Raw genomic sequence first — 23,383 nt, forward strand, 5'->3', positions numbered from 1 at the left:
ATTTAATAAAAATTATGAACAAGCTGAACTCTTCCACATTATTATTAAATATTCTCCATTAAAACCCAACGTTTATTTGCATTTTAAGTGCATGTGTGATATATCTCTAAGCCCAATTAATCAGCTGGCATCTTTGGTTAATATTGATTTTAGCTAAAATGTGAGATTATTCTATAATAACACATAGCCAGACAAATAGAGAAACATGTTTAGCACCAAGCAAATTAATGCAAGGTGATAGGCAAGACCTACAAAATAATTAAACCAGGTTAAGGGAACCATGCTTTGGGAGACTAAGAATTTTAATTAAAACTGTTATTGAGTTCAAATGAGGGGGTTCTGTCTGTAATTAGTGAGTAATATCTTTCTGCATTAATCAACATCACCAAAAACTGGCTAAATTAACACTTTGCTTTCCTGTATTGCTTCTGGTTTATGGGGTTAGTGGGGAATAAGTTGTACAAAAAAAGTAATTAAGATTAGAAGGACATTTTAAAAAATCTTGCTTTTCTCCTTGATTTATTCTTGAACACCATACTCGACAGTAGTGAATTGACAGGTATTTATACTTACTACAAAAGAATCATGATAGGAACTACAAAAGAATGTTCAGCTGCCACTTATAAAGAACATATGATATGTTAGGCACTGAATTAGGCGTTTTATAACTATTGCCATTTTTTTTTCCTTCATAATAGCCTTTTATACCTTAAAATGCCTTTTCTACCTTAAAATGCCTTTTCTAGAAGAAATGAGCAAATTAACCAAGGCCTTAGCAATAAATTACAGTGGAGACCATAAAAGTGAAATTGGACACTATCTTTTGAATTTGCCATCAAAACGGGCCCTATCAATGAAACATTGGCTTGTGCCACCCAGTCACTGGCACAGCTGAATGCCCACAACCCTTCCCCCACCACCTTAAGCTTCAGAGCAGAACAGTACACACCTTGTGAGGGCAAGTGGACATGAGAATACCAGAGAAACCCCTGAGGTCAGTGCACCCAGATGAGGCTGTGTCCAACAAACAGGTAAGTGACACATTCCTTAGAGAACATAGAGTTATAGGTGGGGGAGAGGACAGGAAAGTTACTCTCATAGAACATGGAAATTTGAGGCTAAGGAAATGGAAGTATGTTGCTAACAGATTTTAAATTCAAACTCTGTGAACTACAGCGTTCTTCCTGTGTAATGTTCCCAGTTCATAAGACCATGGAGTTCTCCAATGGGAAAGAAATGTGTGTACAGATCTTATTCTAGATCCTTCTGCACATAATATACCTCATCGATTACCCCTTGCTTTGTGTCTAGTCTGGGGATAAATTTTACAATTAGTGGGTTCATGAGGTGTTTGGAACATGACAAAGGACTCTGGAATCCAGGACTGCAGCAGTCTGGAGCTTCAGGACTGTCTTACTGAAAAACTATTCCTAATTTTTTTTTTTTTCCCCCAAAAGCAAGATAGTGCCTCACATATTGAGACAGCTCACAGTAACTGAAAATAGTATTCCCCTCTTCCTCTCCCTTCCTTCCTCCCCTTTCATTCCTTCTTTCCTTCCTTCCCTCTACCTTCCCTCCCTCCTCCCTTCCTTCTTTTATTCTTTCCTGCTTCACTTATTCCATTTAATCAACATATATCCATTAATGTCTGCTATGTGTTGGGGTTCATCATCCATTATAATATTTCTAAACACTGCAGATCATTTTTCATGAAGGCCTTTACACTTTCTCAAGGACCCTTACATTCCTCCTCACAACAATTTCACCTTTGTTATTGTATCAAAACACTAGTTTCTTTAAACAGCTATTACATTTTTTGAAACCCTTATGAAGATGGTTGTAAAAATTGGTTAACTTCATCCCATTTTTCTCTGTTAAAGATCCATATTAACGTTTCACATGAATAAAAAGAAACTCCAACCTGAGAAATCTTCCAATCACATTGCCATTTTATTATCTTGGGAAATTTTGTCCTGTTTCATTCTTGTTTGGCTAATGATGAGGCTATGTGACATTTATGAAAAAAATTTGAGGTACAGATTTTGCAGGTATAAGTATATACACACACACACACACATATTAGATATATAAGTATATATATATATATATATATACACACACACATATATTAGATAATTTTTAATGCAACCATCTTATTCCTCACTGGAGCTATCTCTTCTTCATTAAGGCAATATTTCTTCCTCTTTGCCCAGGAAAACTGTTCCTATCTCCAAAGGCAAGTTTGAAATTTCTCTAAACTTATATTGCTCAGTTACTGAAAGATCCAGACACACATGCACACACACACATACATTAGCTCTTTCTCATATATTTTTGGAAAAAAATGAGGAACACGTGGTAAAAAGGCATAATACATAAAGAGGACATGAAATTTGAAAAGAAGAGAGGCAAGCTGAGCAAAGAAACAGTAGAGAACAAGGATGCATTACCGCACAGTCAGCCTCTGAACTGGGAAGCCTGAAACAGTGCATTGCTCTTGAAGCAAATACACATCATGTTACAAGAGATTTCTGGGTTATTAGGCATAAGAAATGGTAAGTAATATATTCACCTCTTATATTTATCTTTTTTTATAAGGTACCCAGCATTTTTTTTAAGTGGATGGTTTAAAGCTTGGAAGTTGGTTGAGTGTAAAACTAAAAAGAGTGGGAGATATTCTTATAAAATACTTTTTGTCCAACAAAGTTCAATTACTCTGACTGCTACCATTGCCCTCCTAAGTTTCACTGAGTACCAAACACAAGGTTTGGAACTGTTAAAGCGTTCAATCATTTCTTTCTTTTAATTTCAAGAACATAGCAGTAAAAGATACAGAAGGAATGGCCAAGAGGGCTTGTCTTCACTGTCTGGCAGAGATTGGCTACTGTCAGAGAACAGGAACACTGGTTTTGTTTGTAAGCTGGGGATCTCCATTCTGTATCATGGGCCTCCTTTATACAGAGGAGCATAAGATATAGGATCTTTCTCCCTTTGTGGAATGCTCATTGGGCTTTTTTGCCTACTTGTGCCCTAGAAATATTTATTTCTGTAAAGTATTTCTATATTATGTGACTTTCTAAATAAACACTTTTGATACACTATGTAATAAATACAATAAATCAGTCATGCTTTTATGAGATATCTATTATTCTTAACAATAATATATATTATTGTTAACTCTGTTCTTGAAGCCCTTCTATATTCTCAGCAACTGGGATCTCTAGTGGAAAAAAGACAAGAATAAGATCTAGTCCTCAGGAACTTCCAGTTTAAACTTATTAGAATGACACAAATAGCATGAGACCAAAGAAAATGCTATATAACAGTGGAGAATTTTGGTCAAGCAAGTGGTATAGTCATGGTGCAAAGTCTAGGATCCTTAGGGTTTTCAAAAAGTATCATCTGGTTGTTTTCCTGGGTCATCTTTAAAGGTACTAACCTAGACAAAGATCTGGTCTAAATATGTTTGTTCAGAAGCAGCAAATGAGGTACACAAGCTGTTGTAGTTGTTGGTTCTAATATGGAGTGACCAGGTTTGAGGGGTGAGGCATTATTGGCACTTTTTTGAGGAAAATCTTAAAAAAAAGGATCCCTTCCTGCTGGCCGTATCTCTACTCTTGCTCAACAAGCTCAAGCCTGATTCTCCCATTGCTCAAGCCTCCAGCATGTTTTCTATAGTATCCCATTCTATTCTCTCCTTTTTGTTGGTCAGTGCCATTGCTGCATGGGCAGAGATCATCCTTCAACTGCCCCTGGGGTTGAGTATTGATTATCTCTTTCTATCCCCTCTTCTCATGCATGTGTGCATCCATTCATTCATTCATTCACTCACTTAATGAGCACTTTTATCTTAATTCCTTCTCTTTTTTTTTTTTTTTTTTTGCCCATGACTGCAGCATGTGGAATTTTCTGGGCCAGGGATCAAATCCTTGCCACAGCAGCAACCCAGACCAAAGCTGTGATAACCCCTGATCTTTAACCCACTAGGCCATCAAGGAACTCCAAAGAACATTTATTAAGGGCCTCCTATAAGCAGGCATTATCTTAGATTCTTGGGATACACCAGTGAATGAAAAAGATCAAGAGTTTAACACCTGAGCAGTTGACTTTCTAGCAAAGGGAAATGGATTGATATCAATAAACATACTAAAGGGTCTATAGAGTGTGTAGAGTTGAACTATTCAATGGAAAAGTACTAATTGGAAAGCTGAAATTTAAGAAAAGAAACAGCAAGAGGCTAGTGGATCTGGAGTTGGGTGGACAAAGGTGAGTGGGGTGAGAGAGAGGGAATAGAGACGACAGGTCATGTAGAATTGTGTAGATTATTGTAAGAACTTTGATTTTTGTTTAGAAAATTTCCTTAATCTCAGTCAATAAATCCAAAGATGTGATAAAAATTGGAAAAAAAATCATACTTTGCAGAAAACTGATGGAACTAAATGAAAATCTGTCTGGCATTTTCTCCTTCTGATTTATGAAGGAAATTTATTTAGAAAATATATAGTCACCCTCCAAATTAAAATCAAATATTTATACATATTTTTAATCTTTTGAATTTAGGAAAGAAGTCATCTTAGAACTATCCTCAAAATGTTCATTTGTTCATCTATTTAACAACATGCAAGAAGAGAACTGGTTGTACTAAAACCCACGCCTGAGCTTGTCTTTTGCAAGTTGTTGTCCTGAGAGATAGCATGTGGTTCCCCAGCTGAAGTAGAAATAATGAGTAAGAGGAGCAAACGTCATTTTAATGACAATAGGACAAGGCGTCTCTAGTGGTCCAAACATGGAACAGGAACTGTTAGGAATATATTTAAGCAGAGGCATGGTAACCATCAAACAGAGATGTGATAAGGAGGATGCCTATCTTTCCAAACAGACTGGGAAGACCACTCCTCAAGAATTCTAGAACTTCAACTGACTTTTCTTGAATACTTATTATGAGCCAAACATTTCTAAAAGCTTTTTATATAGATTATATCACAAAATTCACGTTAGACTCAACCCTTTGAGTTCAGATTTTATTACAGAAAGTGAATGAAACTCTCCAACTTTATAAAACTAGTTCATTAAGGGAGCAGAATATGAATTCATATCTATTAAATTCTAAAGCTTTTATATTTTTGTTATTGTTACCTTTTTCATCCTAGCTCTCAGAAACCAGAATGTGAAAATAGTCTTACATTTATTCAATTATTATTTTACTTTTTTCCAAAATCCCTCCATTCAGCAGTCATATATTAAGTAAATCATACACGCAATTCATTGCTCCAAGGGCTAGTAACATACAAATGGAAGACACAGACCTGGAGTATAATAATTGCAATTAGATGATCAGAGAAGTAGAACTACCTCTTGTCTTCTGAGAGCTTGATCTTGTCTTTATTCTATTTCCTGATCACCATGTTTTTTTTTTTATTTTTTACTTTAGTGTCTTTGCTTCTTTTATCCTATCAATAAGATTACAACTAATATCCAATTGGTAAACACCTCAACAGTTTTGTTACTCAGTTATAAGTAATAGAAACACTACTGCAACTAGTTTTAATGGAGGAGGAAACCAAACAAAGCACATTTACTGTCTTCCCTAACAAGAAGAACAGAGTTTGAATTAGTCTCTGGCTCACTGCATCCACCAACTCTGATGATGACATCATGTCCCATCTCTCTCCTGTTCTTTCTCTCCCTCTCTCTGATCCATCCCATCATACATCCTATCTCTACCTATTTTAATCATCTCTAACATAAGAAAATGTTTCCTGGAGTTCCCTTCATGGCTCAGTGGTTAATGAACCTAACTAGGAACCATGAGGATGCAGGTTCAATCCCTGGCCTAGCTCAGTGGGTTAAGGATCCAACATTGCCGTGAGCTGTGGTGTAGGTCACAGATGTGGCTTGGATCCCACATTGCTGTGGCCATGGTGCAGACCAGCAGCTGTAGCTCTGATTTGACCCTTAGCCGGGGAACTTCCACATGCCACAGGTGGGGCCCTAAAAAGAAAAACAAACAAACAAACAAAAAATGTTCTTTAAGCAGAGGGATCCAGGACTGTAGTTAGTTCAGGCTTCACCCCTTTCAACTCCTTGGCCTTTAAGGTAAGACTTCGATCTTCCAGTTCTAAATTTTCAAAATATCCAAAAAGGACACTGAAAATCCCAGACTGATACCTGAGTAGGATGTCCATCCTCTGCTATCTTCTTCAGAGTCTCTCCTGCACTATTTAACATGTATAATTTCCCCCCTCTTAATTTCCCTGACATGTTGGCCACCTGAAATTTCAATAGTCATTTGCAGCCATGTTAACCCCATAAAAGTGATTTAGATCTCTTACATGATAATTTGATGCAGAATCACTATTTAATTCACTGAAAGCCATGAAACAATAAACAATACCTCTCCTAGAAGCAGTGCCTAACAAGCCCATGCTGGTAAAGAATAAAGAGCTTCAGCCAGAGAAGAAGAGCAGGAGTTGCTGTATTGATTCACTAATTCTTTTATTCAAAAATCATTATCAAAATCTTACAATTTTCCTGACATTATGCAAAAAGTTGATGTAACAACAGCAATTACCAAAATTGAATGTTTCCCTATTCCCCTGGAGTAAGCATACCAGTGGGACCAGACATTCAGAAAACAAGTGAACACAGAATGCTTAAGAGTCCTTGAAACTAAGAAGAAAAACCCTAGAGTGTTATGTACGGAGTAAGAAGCCTATCTAACTTGGATTGTGGAGTGAAGAAAAGCTCATTTGAGGAAGTGCAATTTGGGTTAAGCCCAAAAGCAGAGCAGGAAACATACAAGTGAAACATAGAATGAACATGATGGAGGTAAAAAAGGAGCATTTGTGAAAACTTATAGACTTTTACATTTTTTTCCATGCCCACAACATTTGGAATTTCTCAGGCCAGGGGTACAATCCACGCCACAGCAATGACCCAAGCTACTGCAGTGACAACACTGAATCCTTAACCCACTGGGCCACACAGGAATATGAGTAAGCCGATATGGCTGGAAATCTTGGGAGTAGAAGCATATTACATACATACTTCCTTGCCCTTCCACCTGATGGAGTTATTCCAAGTTTTCCTTGGCCTTCATAAGTGAGAGAACTTGAGAGCCTATGTCACTTGAAAAATGAGTTCCTATGGAAAGTAGGAAAGGACAGCAGAATCAAGGCAGACTGGGAGCCTTGGCTTTGGATTTGCCAACTTTATACTACATTATTCATACTATTACCAAAGGCAAAATGCCAACTACTAAATATAGCATTGAAATAGGTGCAGGAGGTGTGGCTTGGAAATCTAGATATCTAATTCATTGCATTTAGAACTTGGAGAAGTCACTAACCATGCTTGAATTTTCTTTTCTTATCTATAAACTGGAGATGATCTTCTACAGAGTAGTTTTCAAGCTTTACATGATATAGTATATATGATTTTAAAAAATCGAAAGTACATGGCAATGCAAATATGGGATTCAGGGAAGTTTTTTATATACCTAGCCTTCTGGTTAAACCCATGTTCTTTTTTTTTTTATTCTCTTTATAAAGGCAGTTCTCACAGCAACATCCCTGGTACTGCAGATCTAGTACTGAAGCAAAAATTCTCTTATTGTGTGTATATATGTGTGTGTGTGTGTGTGCATGGATGTGTGTGTATGTGGTAAGTGCATGTGCTTCTCATGGATCTGCTTGTGTAGTCTGCAAGGCATGTGGCATGTATACAAGCTTTTGTTATGTGTATGGTGTGAATGTGAAATATGTATATGTGCATATGTGCATTATGAGAAAGTGAAATACTAGAGATATAATTGGCTGAAAGTCAGGAATCATCTGAAAGTATCCTCTGATCTTATTTCAGCTCCAGGGGAATCCCAGAGAAGGCACACCAGAGAATTTAACAGAGATTTCTAGCTTCAAAATCAACCCAAGCTTTTTTCCCTTGTAATAGTTTGGCAGAGGTCAAAACAGGATGCTCTAGGCAAGTAAAAAGATGACTGCTCTGTCCAAGTTTGGCATTGTTACCATCCTTTTAAAAGGCTGGAGAAAGGATGTGAGGCCATTGGTAGGCGCATGCTCTCAAACTGCGTGGCAGAACATCTCCAGGCCAAACTTGGGCCACTGGAATTTGGGTAGTGGAGGCTAAATATTTTCCAATACAACTGTTGTGATGTCAGTCAGGTGAGGAGGAAGTGTATTCCTCAAGTTTTCTCTAATCTTCCTTTACTCAACTTTGTATTAATCAGTAAACAATTGTGTCCCAGTTTTTAACCCCCTAAATTAGAAGAGGGAAGATTTTGGAAAACTAAGAAGACATGGTGCCTTATGCAGCATTTCTCTGATTCCTTGCCCCTGGGTTGTATGGAGAGGAAGAGGACACCTCAGGGGCAGTGGTGATTAGCATGGCCCTGTACATTTTTGGACACACACTGCACTTATCTCTTCTCTAGAACACACCAGAAGAGACTTTTAAATCTAGAACAGTAAGCTATATTCACCATACACTGCAGCATATGTCCATCCCTACAGCAAGAGAAGAAAATAAAATTAAAATTTCATTGATGGGCTAATGGAGGAAACATGAGCACCACCAAGGTACAACCAGGGAAAAGTGTGATACCAGATTAGAAGCTAGTTGCTGGTCCTCAGATGTGAAGTAAGAGATGGAGGAAACAAATAAGAATGTTTTATGAGTGGGGCTTGAGTTTGGCCATAAAAATAGATGGATTTTGCTAGACACACTGGCTGAAGGTGGGCGGGCAAGTCAGAGAAAAGATTAGTTGGGGTGGCATAGATTCTGTACTTAGGAAAATGTGAATAAGTGTCTGAAACAAAGGATCTTAATGCTACATGTTCTCTAGGTACAAGGTCTAAAACCCATAAAGTTTCCAAGAACTTATAAAAATGATGTTTGATAACCAAAATAATAAATATAGATCAAAAATCCAAAAAAGAAAATGCAAAAATTGATATTATAAATATTTCATGACCTCTATAAACATAGCCTAACTTTCACTAATCAGCTACATCTCAACTAGAATAAATGTTGTGCTTGATGTGGATGTTTGCTGTGATGCATTGTGAGGCCTCCACCATGCTGTACAGTAGAAAAAAAAAGTATTGGGGAAATAACTATTGATTACAACAAAAAATAAAAAAGAAGTAGTGCTCAGGACCAAAAAGGTATTAAATCAGCTCTTTTTTAAAACACCTAGACTCCAAGAGTTTTCCTAGATCACTTTTCTAGATGTCAGTTTCTTTATCTAAAAATAATAGTACTAATAGTAATATGGTTTTTAAATTGGGCTCTCCAGAGGCCTCACCATCATAAAATCAATGAGGAACCATAGAAATTTTACAAATTCAAAGGAAGATAGTTTAGTTCAAGTCTTGGGGCACATCACTCATATTGAGTAGTATTAGAGAATTTGTCATGATTAATGATTCGGTAGAACATACACACAGTAATTTGGGTATTTAGTATTTGCATTAACATATTGTGTAGGAAATGTTTATGCTTTGTAGCTAAAGCTAGAATTATTGTTATTATTTTAATTGAGGGAAAGATCCACTAACAAAAAATGTCTGTTATTAATTGTGAGTTGATTGACTTGTGGGAATCCAAGGTGTATTTGACTATAATTAGGCATTCCTGTCAACCTATAGATAACTTGCCCAATAACAGGTGTAAGAATTTGAATGCAAGCCTTACAACTCCAGTCTATCAAGTAACATCAGTCATTATACACATTTAAGGAAAATCTTAGGATAACAAGGGAATGTGCTAATATTTTTTCTTTTTTATAGCCCTATATGTCAATTGATACAATATACTGCCTGTTAGGTAATGAATCTTGATTTGCCAAGAACTTGTTCTCTTCTTCCAAATATCAGAAGTGTATATTATAAAGCCATATATAAGATAGCCACATAATTAAAGGGAGTAAATTCTTTCACTAAGATCAGCGTCTATGATTACATTGTAGTCAATCATCACTACCTGGGAGTAAATCTTGTGTAATGTGTAACTGAATTGTGTATTCAATTTATATGTCTGGATTTATTTATGGCAATAGCAGTCTAAATTTTGCAAAAGCAGAAAAGATCATGGCTAAGCTACTTAAATACAGTCTACAGACCTAACCAGTAGTAAACCATTGTTTTTGTAAATCTTTTGTTATCAAGGTGAAGGTTGCAAATAACAGAAGAAACTTCAGTGACATATTTAGAATTGTGCTGAAGTCAAGATCAGGACCTATAAAAGTAATTCATATATATACATTGCTCTTAAACTTTAATGTGCTTTCACAGCTATTTAAAAATTGCTCTTCCTTAAAATTCCATATCTTATCTGACATAGGAAATACTTTTACCTGAATTTGGCAGATAAGTAAATAAGTCTAAGAGGTAAAATTTAGCTGGTTTAAGATGAGTAGCTGTTCTCCTAACTCTGGATTCCTATTGTTCCCATAATGTTCTCTTGTCCCAGAGTTTTTATGGGGCACTAATTCTCTTTGTTAGTATTACACAAAAAGGAAGAAGGAGAGGAAGAAGAAGAGGAGGAGGAGAAGGAGGAGGAGGGGAGGAGGAGAACTAAAATTAGCTGAGAAAATTTGGTCTTAAACGTAATGAAGTACCGTTAATAAAGAATGCCTTAGAAAAATTAATATGCTGGCATGTTTGTAAATTTCTAGGAGACATATTTACTGTATGTTATTTTGCAAACACATTTAATCAAAATCCTTTTCTAGGTATTTGAAAGAACACACTTTAAGACACTTATATCCCTCCATGAAATCTCTATTGATACCCTAAGAAAATAGACCTCTACCACAGGCCTTACTATTTGTAGGATTTGATGATATTTTGGATAATAATACCCAAGCATTTCAGATTTTATATTTTTTCTCTGAGGAATCTGCAAAACCCAGAAAGAGATGCCCAATGCAGTTTAAGAAACCTCAGTTAGTGGTTCAGACAGATGATTTCTGGAATAACAACCAGTGAGCTGTGACTGGAACACTATGAAATATTTTGCTCATAAAATGAATCCTTATGCATTGAAATTTAATATCTGTTGTGAGTAGTTATCATTTAGTGGTTAGTTTGTAGGGCTTGGAATTAGAATAGCTCATTCCAGTGAGGCTTTCACTCCTCAGTGAAGAAGTAGGAGCAAAGAAGTTAACATAAACCTAAATGGGTTGCCTTCTGGCTTTGTCTCAGGTTAGTACGTAAGGTTCAGGCTACATCTTCAGAGCACATGCCGTATACAAAGAGTAAACTTTGCCAGAAAGAGAGCAGGGTTCCTACAAAGGCAAGGAATGTTTTACAACATCCCCCAAAAAAGCCTTGATATTTCATTTTGTGTAGAGCAGGGAGTATGGCGGCCACTCAGTAAACATACCTTATTAATTCAGTAATGTTGAGCTTCTTTTATAGACACAGAAAAGATGCCTTATGTCTGTTTATGATTCTCTTATATTAAGGAGATATATTTTAGACCAGAAGTTCTGAGAAAGCAGAGATACGTAGTCTTCCTGACATCAAATATAGTAGTACATTCACCTTAATTCAGAAAATGACAAAAATTCCATGAATATAAAATTATGATCAAGTGTATTCCCAGGTATTTGTTTTTTGGAAGTACAATTTTAAAAGAGTATTGCATTTTCATATTCCTTTTCTAATATTTCATTGTTAGTATACAAAAATGCGACTAACTTCTGAATGTTAATCTTATATCCTGCCACTTTGCTAAATTTGTTGATCAGTTCAGTAGGTTTTGGGTTGTGTCATGTCATTTGCAGCAACATGGATGGAACTAGAGACTCTCATACAGAGTAAAGTAAGTCAGAAAGAGAAAGACAAATACCATATGATATCACTTATACATGGAATCGAATATATTGTGCAAATGAATCTTTCCACAGAAAAGAAAATCATGGACTTGGAGAATAGACTTGTGGTTGCCAAGGGGGAGGGGGAGAGGGATGGAGTAGGATGGATGGGGTGCTTGGGGTTAATAGATTCAGACTGTTGCCTTTGGAATGGATTAGCAATGAGATCCTGCTGTGTAGCACTGGGAACTATGTCTGGTCACTTATGATGGATCATGACAATGGGAGAAAAATTAATGTATACATGTATGTGTAACTGGGTCACCATGCTGTACAGTGGAAAATTGACAGAACACTATAAACCAGCTATAATGGAAAAAAATCATTATATATAATGGAAAAAATCATTTTATATCTATATTTATATCTGTATCTGTATCTATATATATTATAATAAAATTTTGGAAGCCAGTGGGGGAGAACTTTAGCCTTTGGAGATATTCATACAATTAGTTTAAATTTTTAACCATGTGTTAGATATGATAAGAAACATACATGCTTATAATTAACCAATTCCACCAAGACTTATAATATCTTACCAAAAGAAGTATACCTCTAAATTTTTATCCAAGGAAACACAGGGGTTTCTTTCTTATTTTTGTATCACTTTTAGGAAGTTATTCTTTTTAAAACAGGCTTTTATTTTTCCCCTCTCCATGAATTTCTATTGTCTTGGTGGTTATTTTTCTCTTTCTCCCTCTCAATTTTTTTTGATGGTTAATGGCCAGTCATTGTTGGGTTGATAACATGAGAAATGTGCTTAGGAAAGTAGATAAAATTTTTAAAGTTATTTTTAAAAGTAGCCACCACAAGACCCCTGTGGTCCTGTGGTCCTGTCCTTTCTCCCTTACACTCCATGTATTCACTGAAAGAAATCCTTAGCTTTCACGATCATTGAACACAAGAAGGTGTTCAGTTAAGCTGAATAAAACCTGGGTAGAATAATGAAAAATCACAATACCAGAAAGTAACTGAGTTTGGGGGAACTTTAGGAGACATCTAATCCAGTATAAATGGTTTAACAGTTCAAAGTATGGGCTCTTGACTCAAGACTGTGTTCAAATCTTATCCTGTTATTTCCTAACTCTGCCATCCCTTTCAAAAGGATTATATTTTCTTTGTTTTCTTTGCTTTGACCTCATCTATAAAATGCAGATAATCATAGTACCTATCTCAGGAATTCCTGGGTTAATTAAATGAATATAGCACCTTGTAGGTAGCAGTTATCTCATAAATGTTGGCTGCTACTATAATTATTACATTTATTAACCATCATTATTAATGATAGTAATAGAAGTAGAAATATTTATCATAATCAGAAATCAAGGCGAAGAAAGTATAAAGAGGTTTTTTCAAGTCTTAAAGTCATAAAAGTAGGAAAAGATAGAGCAGCTTAAATTCAAAAGTCATTAGTTGCCTCAAAGTTCTGTCTCAGTGTCAGCTATTGGGATTCTCCAACTCTTCTATCAATTCCCATTCAACTATATATATAGTTATATATATATTGTTTTTCTACATATATATTGCTTTATTGTAATATATCTGAAGCCTGGGAGAGTTATGTCTCCTGCTTTGTTTTTGTTCCTCAGGATTGCATTGGAAATTCTGCATCTTTTAGGGTTCCATATAAATTTTTGGATTGTTTGTTCTAGTTCTATGAAAAATGTAACAAGTGATAGAATAGGGAGAGCATTGGGTCTGTAGATTCCTTTTGGGTATTGTGGCTATTTTAATAATATTTATTCCTGCAATATAGGAGCATGGAATATCTTTCCATTTCTTTGCATCCTCTTTAATTTCCTTGATTAATGTTTTATTGTTGCCAGCATATTCTCAGCAGGTTTATTCCTGGATATTTAATTTTTTGAAGTGTGACTTTAAAATTATTGTATTTTCATATTTCTTTTCTGATATTTCAGTATTAGTATACAGAAATTAAACCAATTTATGAATGTTAATCTTGTATCCTGCTAATTTACTTAATTAATTGATCAGTTTGAGTAGTTTTTATTTGGATTCCTTAGGGTTTTCTATGTATTGTATCATGTCATCTGCATAAAGGGATAATTTTTCTTCTTTTCTTACAACTTGTATACCTTTTTCATTTGTTTTTCTGATTGCTGTGGCTAGGACTTCCAATACTATGTTGAATAAAAGTGGTGAGAATGTTCCAGATTTTAATGGGAAGGCTTTCAGCTTTTCTCTATTGAGTGTTATATTTGCTGTGGGTTAGTCATAACTGGCTTTTATTATGTTGAGTTATGTTCCCTCTATATGAATTTTGGTAAGAATTTTTATGAATTGATGTTGGATTTTGTCAAATGCTTTTTCTGTATCTATTGAGATGATCATGTGGTTTTTGACTTTTCTTATGTTAATTTGTTGTATGATGTTGACCATCCTTATAAACTTCGAATGAATCCCACTTGGTCATAGTGTATGATCTTTTCTTTTCTTTTTTTTTTATGTGTTGGATTTGGTTGGCTAAAATATTCTTGAGAATTATGTCTATATTCATCAAAGATATTGTTCTATAATTTTCTTTTTTGGTAGTATCTTTGTCTGGTTTTGGTATTAGGGTCATGGTGGCTTCACAGAATATCTTTGGAAGTGTGCCTTCTTCAACCTTTTAGAAATTTTTAAGAAGGATGGGTATAAGTTCTTTGCATGTTTGGTGGAATTCACCTGTGAAGCCATCTGGTCTTGGACTTTTTTTTGTAGGGAGTGTTTTTATTACATATTCAATTTCATTTCTGGTGACCAGTCAGTTCAACTGATTTACTTATTCTTGGTTCAGTTCTGGCACTCTGCATGTCTCTAGAAAGTTTTCCATTTCTTCAAGTTTGTCAAATTTGTTGGCATGTAATTATTCATAGTATTCTCTCATTTTTTTTCTTTGTATTTCTGTAGTATCTGTTGAGATTTTATCTTTTCATTTCTTACTTTGTTTATTTGAGTTTTTTTCTCTCCTCTTCTTAGTGAGTCTAGGCAGGGGTTTGTTAGTTTTGTTTACCCTTTCAAAAATCAGTTCTTGGTTTTATTGATTTTTTTCTATTGTTTTTTGAATCTCAATTTAGTTGATTAATTCTCTGATCTTTATGATTTCCTTCCTTCTGCTGACATTAGGTTTTGTTTGTTCTTTTTCTAATTTTCTAGGTAGTAGGTTAAGTTGTTGAAGTGAGACTTTTCTTCTTTTTTGAGGAAGACTATGAGTTTCCTCTAAGAACTGCTTCTGAGGCATCCCATAGATTTTGAATTCGAGTCTTCATTATCATTTGTCTCAATGAATTTTTTAATTTCTGTTTTGACTTTCTTGTTGACTCATTAGTTTTTTAATAGCATGTTGTTTAGTCTCCATGTAGTCAGTTTTTTCTCATTTCTCTTCCCATGGTTGATTTATAGTTTCATGCCATTGTGGTCAGAGAAGATACTTGAAATAATTTCTATACTCTTAAATTTGCTGAGTTTAGTTTTGTGTCCCAGTATGTAGTCAATCTTTGAGAATGTTCCATATGCACTTAAAAAGATTGTATATTCTGGGTTTTTTGGATGAAATGCCCTGAAAATGTCAGTTAAGTCTAACTTTTCTATTGTGTAATCTCTGTTGATTTAATGAATTTCTGTCTAGGGGATCTGTCCTTTGATGTGAGTGGGTGTTAAATTCTCTTACTGTCATTGCATTCCCCAAAATTCCTTTTATTTCTGTTAGAATTTGCTGTATGTATCTGGGTGTTCCTATATGTTGATGATTTTAATATCCTCTTCTAAAATTGATACATTTATTATTAAATATTATCCTTCTTTGCCTTTCTTTATGGCCTTCATTTTGTTTTATTTATTTATTTTTTTGTCTTTTGTTTTTTTAGGGCTGCACCCACAGCAAATGGAGGCTCCTGGGCTAGGAGTCTAATTGGATCTCTAGCTGCTGGACTCTGTCACAGCCACAGCAATTCCAGATCTGAGCCGCATCTGTGATCTACACCACAGCTCATGGCAATGCCAGATCCTTAACCCACTGAGCAAGGCCAGGGATCAAACCTGCCACCTCATGGCTCCTAGTAAGATTTGTTTCTGCTATGCCATGATAGGAACTTCATGGCTTTCATTTTAAAGCCTATTTTGCCTGATATAATTATTGAAAACTCCTACTTTCCTGTATTTTTCATTTGCATGAAATATTTTCTCCATCACTTTGCTTTCAATTTAGATGTGACCTTTGCCCTAAGGTGAGTCTCTTATAGGCAGCATATTATAGGCTCTTATTTATTTATTCATTTTTTATCCATTGCCATTCTATTTATTTTGATTGGAGCATTCAGTCCATTAATATTTGAGGTAATTATTGAAAATATGTAATTATTAGAATTTTAAAACTTTTTTCCTGTTTCTTCTATGTTTCCCCTTTATTCCTTTCTTTTCTTTTCTTTTTTTGGCTTGGATGACTTCCATTTATTTTATGCTGTGTACTTTTCTTTTTAGTTTTTGTGAATATTTTGTTTGGTTTTGATTTTTGATTGCCCTGTTTTTCGAGTATGTTTAACCCCTTCCTATATCTGCTTGATTTACCCTGATTTTCGTATAAGCTTAAACTCGTTCCAGAAAAGAAGGAGTCAAGATTTTCCTACTCATATCCCCTACATTTTATGATTTTTATGTCCCTTTTTAAAATCTTCATGTTTAACTTTTTGCTGTTCCTTGTGTTTATGGTCAATTTTGCAATAGTATTTTTTTTTTAAGATCTGTATATTTGCTTATTTAAGTGATTACTTGCCAATTGTGATTTCCTCCATCCTATTTCTTCTTACTTCTATTTTATTTAAAGTAGTATTTAGTATTTCCTTTAGAAATGAGAATTAGTATTGCTGCACTTTTTTTTAGTTTTTTGTTTGTTGGAGAAATCTTTTATTTTTCCATCTATTTTAAATGATATTCTAGCTGGATTGAGTATTCTAAGCTGCAGATTTATTTTTCTCTTTTATAACTCTGAATATATTCTGCCACTCTCTTCTGGCCTGTAGTGTTTCTGGAAAGAAATTAGCTGATTGCCTTGGGGGGGGGGTTCCCTTATAATTAACACTTCATTTTTCTCTTGCTACCTTGAGAATCCTCTCTTTAACTTTTACCATTTTTAATATAATATGTCTTGGTGTGGATCTGTTTGAATTCAACTTGTTTGGGGCTTTCTGTGTCTCCTGTATCTTGATATCTGTTTCTTTTCGATTTGGAAAGTTTTCAATCATAATTTCTTCAAATATATTTTAAATCCCCTTTTCTTTTTCTTCTTCTTCTGGAATCCCAATTATGTGCAGATTGGCCTGCTTTATATTATCCCAGAGATATCTTATATTGCTTTCATGGTTTTTTTTTTTGTTTTATTTGACTTTCTGCCTGCTGTCCCGATTAAATCATTTGCATTATTCTGTCTTCCAAGTCACTCATTCATTCCTCTGAATTGTTCTTTCTGCTCTTCAGTACCTTTAACTCAGCTTGCATATCTGCAAATTAATTTTCTAATTTTCCTTGGCTCCTCCGTATATTTTCTAGTTTCTTTTTAAAATAATCTGCATTACTGTTCATATCTGCTCTTAAGTACTTCAGGATTTTCACTACCTCCTTTTTGAACCCAGTGTGTATTAGATTGCAGAGGTCTGTTTCATTGTTTTCTCCTTCAGGTGAATTCTCCTGTGCTTTTCACTGGGAATGGTTCCTGAGCTTCTTCTTTTTGCTTATATTTTTCTTATTCTGTGAGTTTAGGGAAATTGACTACTATAGTCTTAGAGGGCTATTTATATGCAAGAGCACCCTCAGGTATTTTGTGAGTGCTTACTATTTATTTTTTGTGTTAGGGCTACTTTTGGTTTGGATGCTTGCTGTCTCATTCCTCAGTATGTTCAGGCAGTTATCCCCTTAATAGAGTGTTGCTTCCAGGGAGATGGAAGCAATGGGCAGGGCTAGTAGCCAGTTCCTGGTTGCTGTGCTCTTGACAATAGCAAGGACCCACAGGAAGGTGGCACAAGTTGCTTCAAGTTTCAGGGCCTTGGGAAGTGGCAGTGACCCTCAGATGGATGTATGTGGTGCCTGGAGCTTTTGGCAGTGGCACAAGCAGAGAAGGTGCAGTATCAGAGAAGCGAGAATCACAAGTGGTCATGCTTGGTTGCAGTGTCCTCCTCTGTGCCAACCTCTGAGATGACTAGGACCACAGGTGGTCCCTCTTCATGGACCCCTAGTGATGGCAGGTGATGCCTACCACTGGAGTCTGAGATGACTGTGGTGGTTTTCCCCCACCACCTGTAGACCACACGAAAAGGGACCCATCACACTTGGCCTGTGTAGGAGGCACTGCCACCCATAGCCCATGCAAGAGGGCCTGTCACCCATATCCCACACAAGAAGTGCCTCACCTCCCATAACCCCACCCTCCAAGAGTCCATGTCTGTGCAGAGAAAGATAGTCCTATTGCAGTCCACCTCTGCCCCTTGTTTCCTCCCTAACAATGGTGAATTATTTCTCCTGCAGACCTCCTTCTGGGTTCCCTTGGCTGGGGCACTCCATTCCCCAGCCCTTGGCACACTGCTCTCTAGCCCCTCAGTCTGTCTCCATACAGCCAACTCTAGTCCTCTCTCTAGAACTGACCTCCAGAGCCTGAGTCTCAGTGTCCAGTCCCTTTCCGAGCATCTCAGGCTGTGGTGTCACAGAGGTGGGACCAATGGTCTGTGCAGCTCTCTCTCTGCTTTGCTCTCCTCAGTCCAGTTGCCACACTTTTCTCTGAGGCTTTGATGTCCCTCAATTTTGGCTGATCTCCCATTAATTAGGTGTCTTCCCAGGGTGTGGATTTCTTTTCTCTTTTGCAGCTCTTATCTTGGAGTGCTGGTGCCATCTTGATTCATTTCTCCCTCTCCCTCCTTTTGTTCTACCCAGTTAGGTGGAGGGTTTCTTGCCCTTTTTTGGAGGTTTAAGGTCTTCAGTCAGCATTCAGTGGATGTTCTGTGTGAGTCATTCTATATGCAGATGTTTTTTTTTTTGATATGTTTGTGGGAGAAGGTGAGCACCACGTCCTACTCCTCTGCCATTGTGATCCCACCTACATGACTGTATTTTAAAATCCGCCCCTCACTTATCCTATTTTTGGGGGTCATTATTTCAATCTCAATATATTACCAGAAAAAATGCATGCACAACATATATGTATGAATATGTATATATGCAGATATGTATGTATGTAGAAATACATATCTACACATATATACATGCATACATTTTCATTATATATAGCTACACAAGGCAGACAAAGATCAAAAAAGGGGAGCACTTTGGAGAAAGATGATTAAAATGGAAAATTAATAAGCATTGTTCTAAAAAGCTTCCTAGGTATGCAAAAGGATAAAATCAATTGCCTACTTTCTAATTCTTCTAAGTATTTTCCAAATCTAAATATGATCGAGATACTGATCATACTTTATTATGTAGTAAATAATGCAAAACAATCAAATTATTTATTCGTATAATGACTTTTTTTCTTAAACCATATTCACCTTTGGCTTGAGAAAGAGCTAAGAAAACAGATTTCATCAAATATGTATGAAGTACTCATGTTCTCAAGTGACTTCAGAAATGAAAATATGTCGTTTGATATAGTTAATTTCATATATTCTTTCCAACTCCAAGTTCATTTGTTTGTTATAACTAGGGTTTGCATAGCATCTTATTTTTCTGGTAGATTGGCAGTTGAATGGTGGTAGATAGAAGCTAGGAAAGATTTGGGGAGCTGACCAATAATGCCTGAGAACAGAAACAAAATTTGGAAGAGCTAGGCTGGTACAGTGCTGGGGATCTCACCTAAAGTTCTTATAAAATACACTCTTCCATTGATTGTTTTTTAAAAAAAGCAATAATTAAACAATAATTAAGCAATAAACCAGCAAGTATTTTATTTTAGAGATGACATGTTTTATGAATAGTCAAGAGAGAAAGCACTTATTATATGGTGTTATTAATTGTAGATTATTTGCTGGGACCAGATCAACAAAATGCTATTATGTAGACTATTCCCCTGGGATATAAGAATGACTTTGTTATGCAAAATGGATCTCTTTAAAGCTGTATTCCAGAATCAGATTTTATGATAACAGCACTTAATTCTACAGAGCTAGCAACACAGAGCCCTTCTCTCTGAGAGCATGAGGGAAAGGAATACTTACTGCTCCCCTTGGTACTCTTAGAGAAAATAGAGAGATGTATGAACAGAACCCTGAACCAGGAATCGCAAATTTCAGCATCACAATGAACATTTGAAAACCCACTTACCATACTGTTTATTTCCACATCTGTATAATGTAGATAATACCTCATTTAATGATTTCCTAGAGTTATTGTAAAATACAAAACCATTGGCTAAAAATGTTTTATCCTAGATAGATAGGTGAAAGGAGATAAGGCAATTCTTTTATTTTTCAGTGATATGAATGAAACAAAGTTAAGGACCAGGCTGCTCATCAAAGTTGATATTAAAAATATGTAACAAGAGGCACAAATGTAGTGCAGGTGGAATGGATGCAAGGTGAGTTATATCAGTGAGAATCATCAGTAACCTAGCCCTGGTATCTTTTGCCATTGGAGCTAGATCATCCAGGACATATTCTGAACTTCCCTTGAATAATCAGTCTCTAGACATCCCTCTCATCCTTTCTCCTTTGGGTGGGGGAGTCATCTCCTTCAGTGTCTGCCAGGTGAGAGCTTATTACATTATCCTTATTAAATTTCCTTTTGTTCTTCAACTCTCATTGCCTATGTCCTCTCATTTCTATCAGGTTTATAACATTTAATTTCTCCTTTCCTCTGCTCTTATTGAGTCCAATTTTCATCCCCAAATGTGAGGCTACAGGAGGTAGCTTCCATTCCAGTGGGAATTCTCCATGGAGGATTTTAGAGTGACAACCTCATGTATTAATATCATTACCAATTAATCATGTTAAGCACAGTAAATACATTGAGTGCTCGTGTTTGAACTTTCCAAGTGTCCATGGCTCCTGACTTAAATGAGACCTGGTTTCAGTCATGATGGGTAGACCTCTTTTTTACTTCCCTTGGCCACATATTCCCTGGTTTGTATTCATCCATGGATAATGAGCTCTCTAGCAGATTATACTACAATTTGGTTCTTTTAGAAAACCTGAACTAGTTATCCTGTATCCTTTAGATACAGTTCAAGCTTCTCAGGATAGTTTCCATTAAACCAAACAACAAGAATCTCTGAGAGGTATTTCTCCTTTGACTGGTTATTTTCCACCATCCTACAGTGCCTACTAATTAATTTAGTTATGGTTATTCTGCACACAGCTTTATTCCCACCTTAGCATTTTTTCACTTTTTTTTTTCTTCCAGTTTTCTTGTTCTCTCTTCTCTTAAAATCATCCTTACCATCTAGGTGCACTGTTGAATTCTCTGTCTTCCCTGCCTAGCTGAGGTGTCCTTTCTCTGCACATATGTGTTATACAAACTTCAGTACTTAGTCACTTAGTTGTCTTATTACATCATGTAATGTGTCCATTGGCATTGCCTCCCTTACTTTACTCTACAAATTCTTTGAGGTCAAAAACCATACAGTGGAATTGTCTTTTTTCCTTTTTAACAGGTCTGACAGAGATGGAGAGATAATAGGCACAAAGATGCTAGACACTTACCAGTATGGAATCAGGTACGACCACCAACTTTTGAGAAGCACTTTCTGTACCCTTACCCATTAGATTGTTCTGTTCCACAATCACTAAATGTTGATTGAGTCTATTTTAAACATTGACACACTGTAAGTTGGCTTGTATATGTCTAGAGCAGGGTCATGACTACACATTCAAGATCTTTAGGTATTGAAGAATGGGTTTCAAAGATGTTATAACACATTAAAACTGAATATGAAATTTTCTATGCATTTGATTCTGTCTCTTATCTTTTGCTCTTCCCACCCACAAGAATTCACAGCTTTAAACATTCTCTCAAAAGAGCATATGGCCTCCTAGAAGATTAGAAACCTCCTTACTGACTGAAAAGATATTGCCAAAGCTAACCATTGCATAGGTGGATAGGGGTGTTAACAGGGAGTGAAGTAGTTTGGAAAGATTGTCTTCCAAACTACCCTTAGTTTGTACTGAATTTAAGCACTTATATCAGAGAATGCCAATCCAGGTCTCTTAAATGAAGTTTCTATACTAATCCAGGCAGAGGAATTCTTATTTGTTGGCTCCTTTCCTTCCTATGGGGACTCTTTCTCCCACTCCAGTCCACTGCCCAGAGCTTATCAATAGAGCTGTGCCCCAGGCTGTGCACTGGTGGGGTGGAATGCCTAAAGCAAATCTAGAATTAAAAAGTTCCACAGGGAGTGGCCCTGGGGGGGATTAAGGAAACAGGGCTCTGATTTCCCCTCTAGCAACAATCCTGTTTCCCCACCAACCCTTCAGGGTGAGGAGTGAGGCTCAGCGTGAATTAGTATCTCAAAGCAAGCCCGGCAACCAAGTACACAGTAATTGTCTTCCTTTCCTGTTTTAGGAAAAGAAAACCTCATTTCTGATTTTCCCCCGGACTACAGCTCTCTTTCTGCTTCTATCTACCTTGGCTAATGCAGTACAAAATTGCCTTTTTCTCACACTTCTGATGTTTGTCCTTTACTTGGCTTCCCTCTAGGTTAGCACTGATTTTCTGAAGGTCTAGGGTTGGGGAGAAAGTGGATGCATTATGCTAATATAGTTCTATCTCTCTTTCCTCTTAGAAGGGCAAATCCCAGTTCTCAGAAGGGCTCTTCCACGAGGTTTTAAACACCTGAACTGCTCCTTTGAGGATCAGTGAATGTGGAACACAGCCTTAGACTATAAAACATGGAAGTAGAAACAAAGTAAAGTTTGCAAAATGCATTCTGTTAAACTTAGATTGAAGGTATACTCGACTTTATTCACACCTAGTCCTTATTTTACCTCTTATTCTCAAGACCTCACCTGTTTCCAAGTCTGAGAGCTTTAGGTCTCATGAAAAACTGATTCAGATAATATCAATGACATCAAGGACACGAAACATTCCAGCAGAGCCTGCCAATCTTGGTCCTGTTGTCAAATGTACACAGTTCCTTTAGGGGATCAATAGCCAATGACTCCCCAGATTCCTGAATTTGAGCATTCTAATTCTTCAGGCACTCTGCTGTTATATAAAACTATCATTCAAAGTCACCTTTCATTAAAATCTGTGGTCAAGAATGATAAGTTTTATGAAAAGATAAGTACAGAATGGGAGGAAATATTTGCAAGTAATATAACTGACAAGGGCTTAACTTCCAAAATGTACAAACAGCTCATATAACTTAACAACAACAACAAAACCAAACAAACAACCCAATAGAAAAATAGGCAGAAGACCTTAATAGACTATTTATCCAAAGAAGAAATTCAAATGGGCAACAGGCACATGATAAAATATTCAACCTCACTAATTGTTAGAGAAATGCAA

General features: G+C 36.2%; 1 long non-coding RNA gene across 1 annotated transcript in view; it reads left to right on the forward strand.

Annotated features, from left to right (window-relative positions):
- Nucleotides 1–952: 952 nt before the first annotated feature.
- Nucleotides 953–23,383, forward strand: part of LOC146402815 (uncharacterized) — an 83,714-nt gene continuing 61,283 nt past the window's right edge. Inside the window, exons 1-2 of the long non-coding RNA XR_014808660.1 lie at nucleotides 953–1,031; nucleotides 21,528–21,590. This is a non-coding gene — a long non-coding RNA (uncharacterized LOC146402815). The remainder of the gene's footprint in view (nucleotides 1,032–21,527; nucleotides 21,591–23,383) is intronic.

The sequence above is a fragment of the Sus scrofa genome, chromosome 6 (genome assembly GCF_054392235.1).
Source record: "Sus scrofa isolate SSC_HxYL_T2T_F1_AM1 chromosome 6, Sscrofa_HxYL_maternal_Yorkshire_Landrace_v2.0, whole genome shotgun sequence".
NCBI lineage: Eukaryota > Metazoa > Chordata > Mammalia > Artiodactyla > Suidae > Sus > Sus scrofa.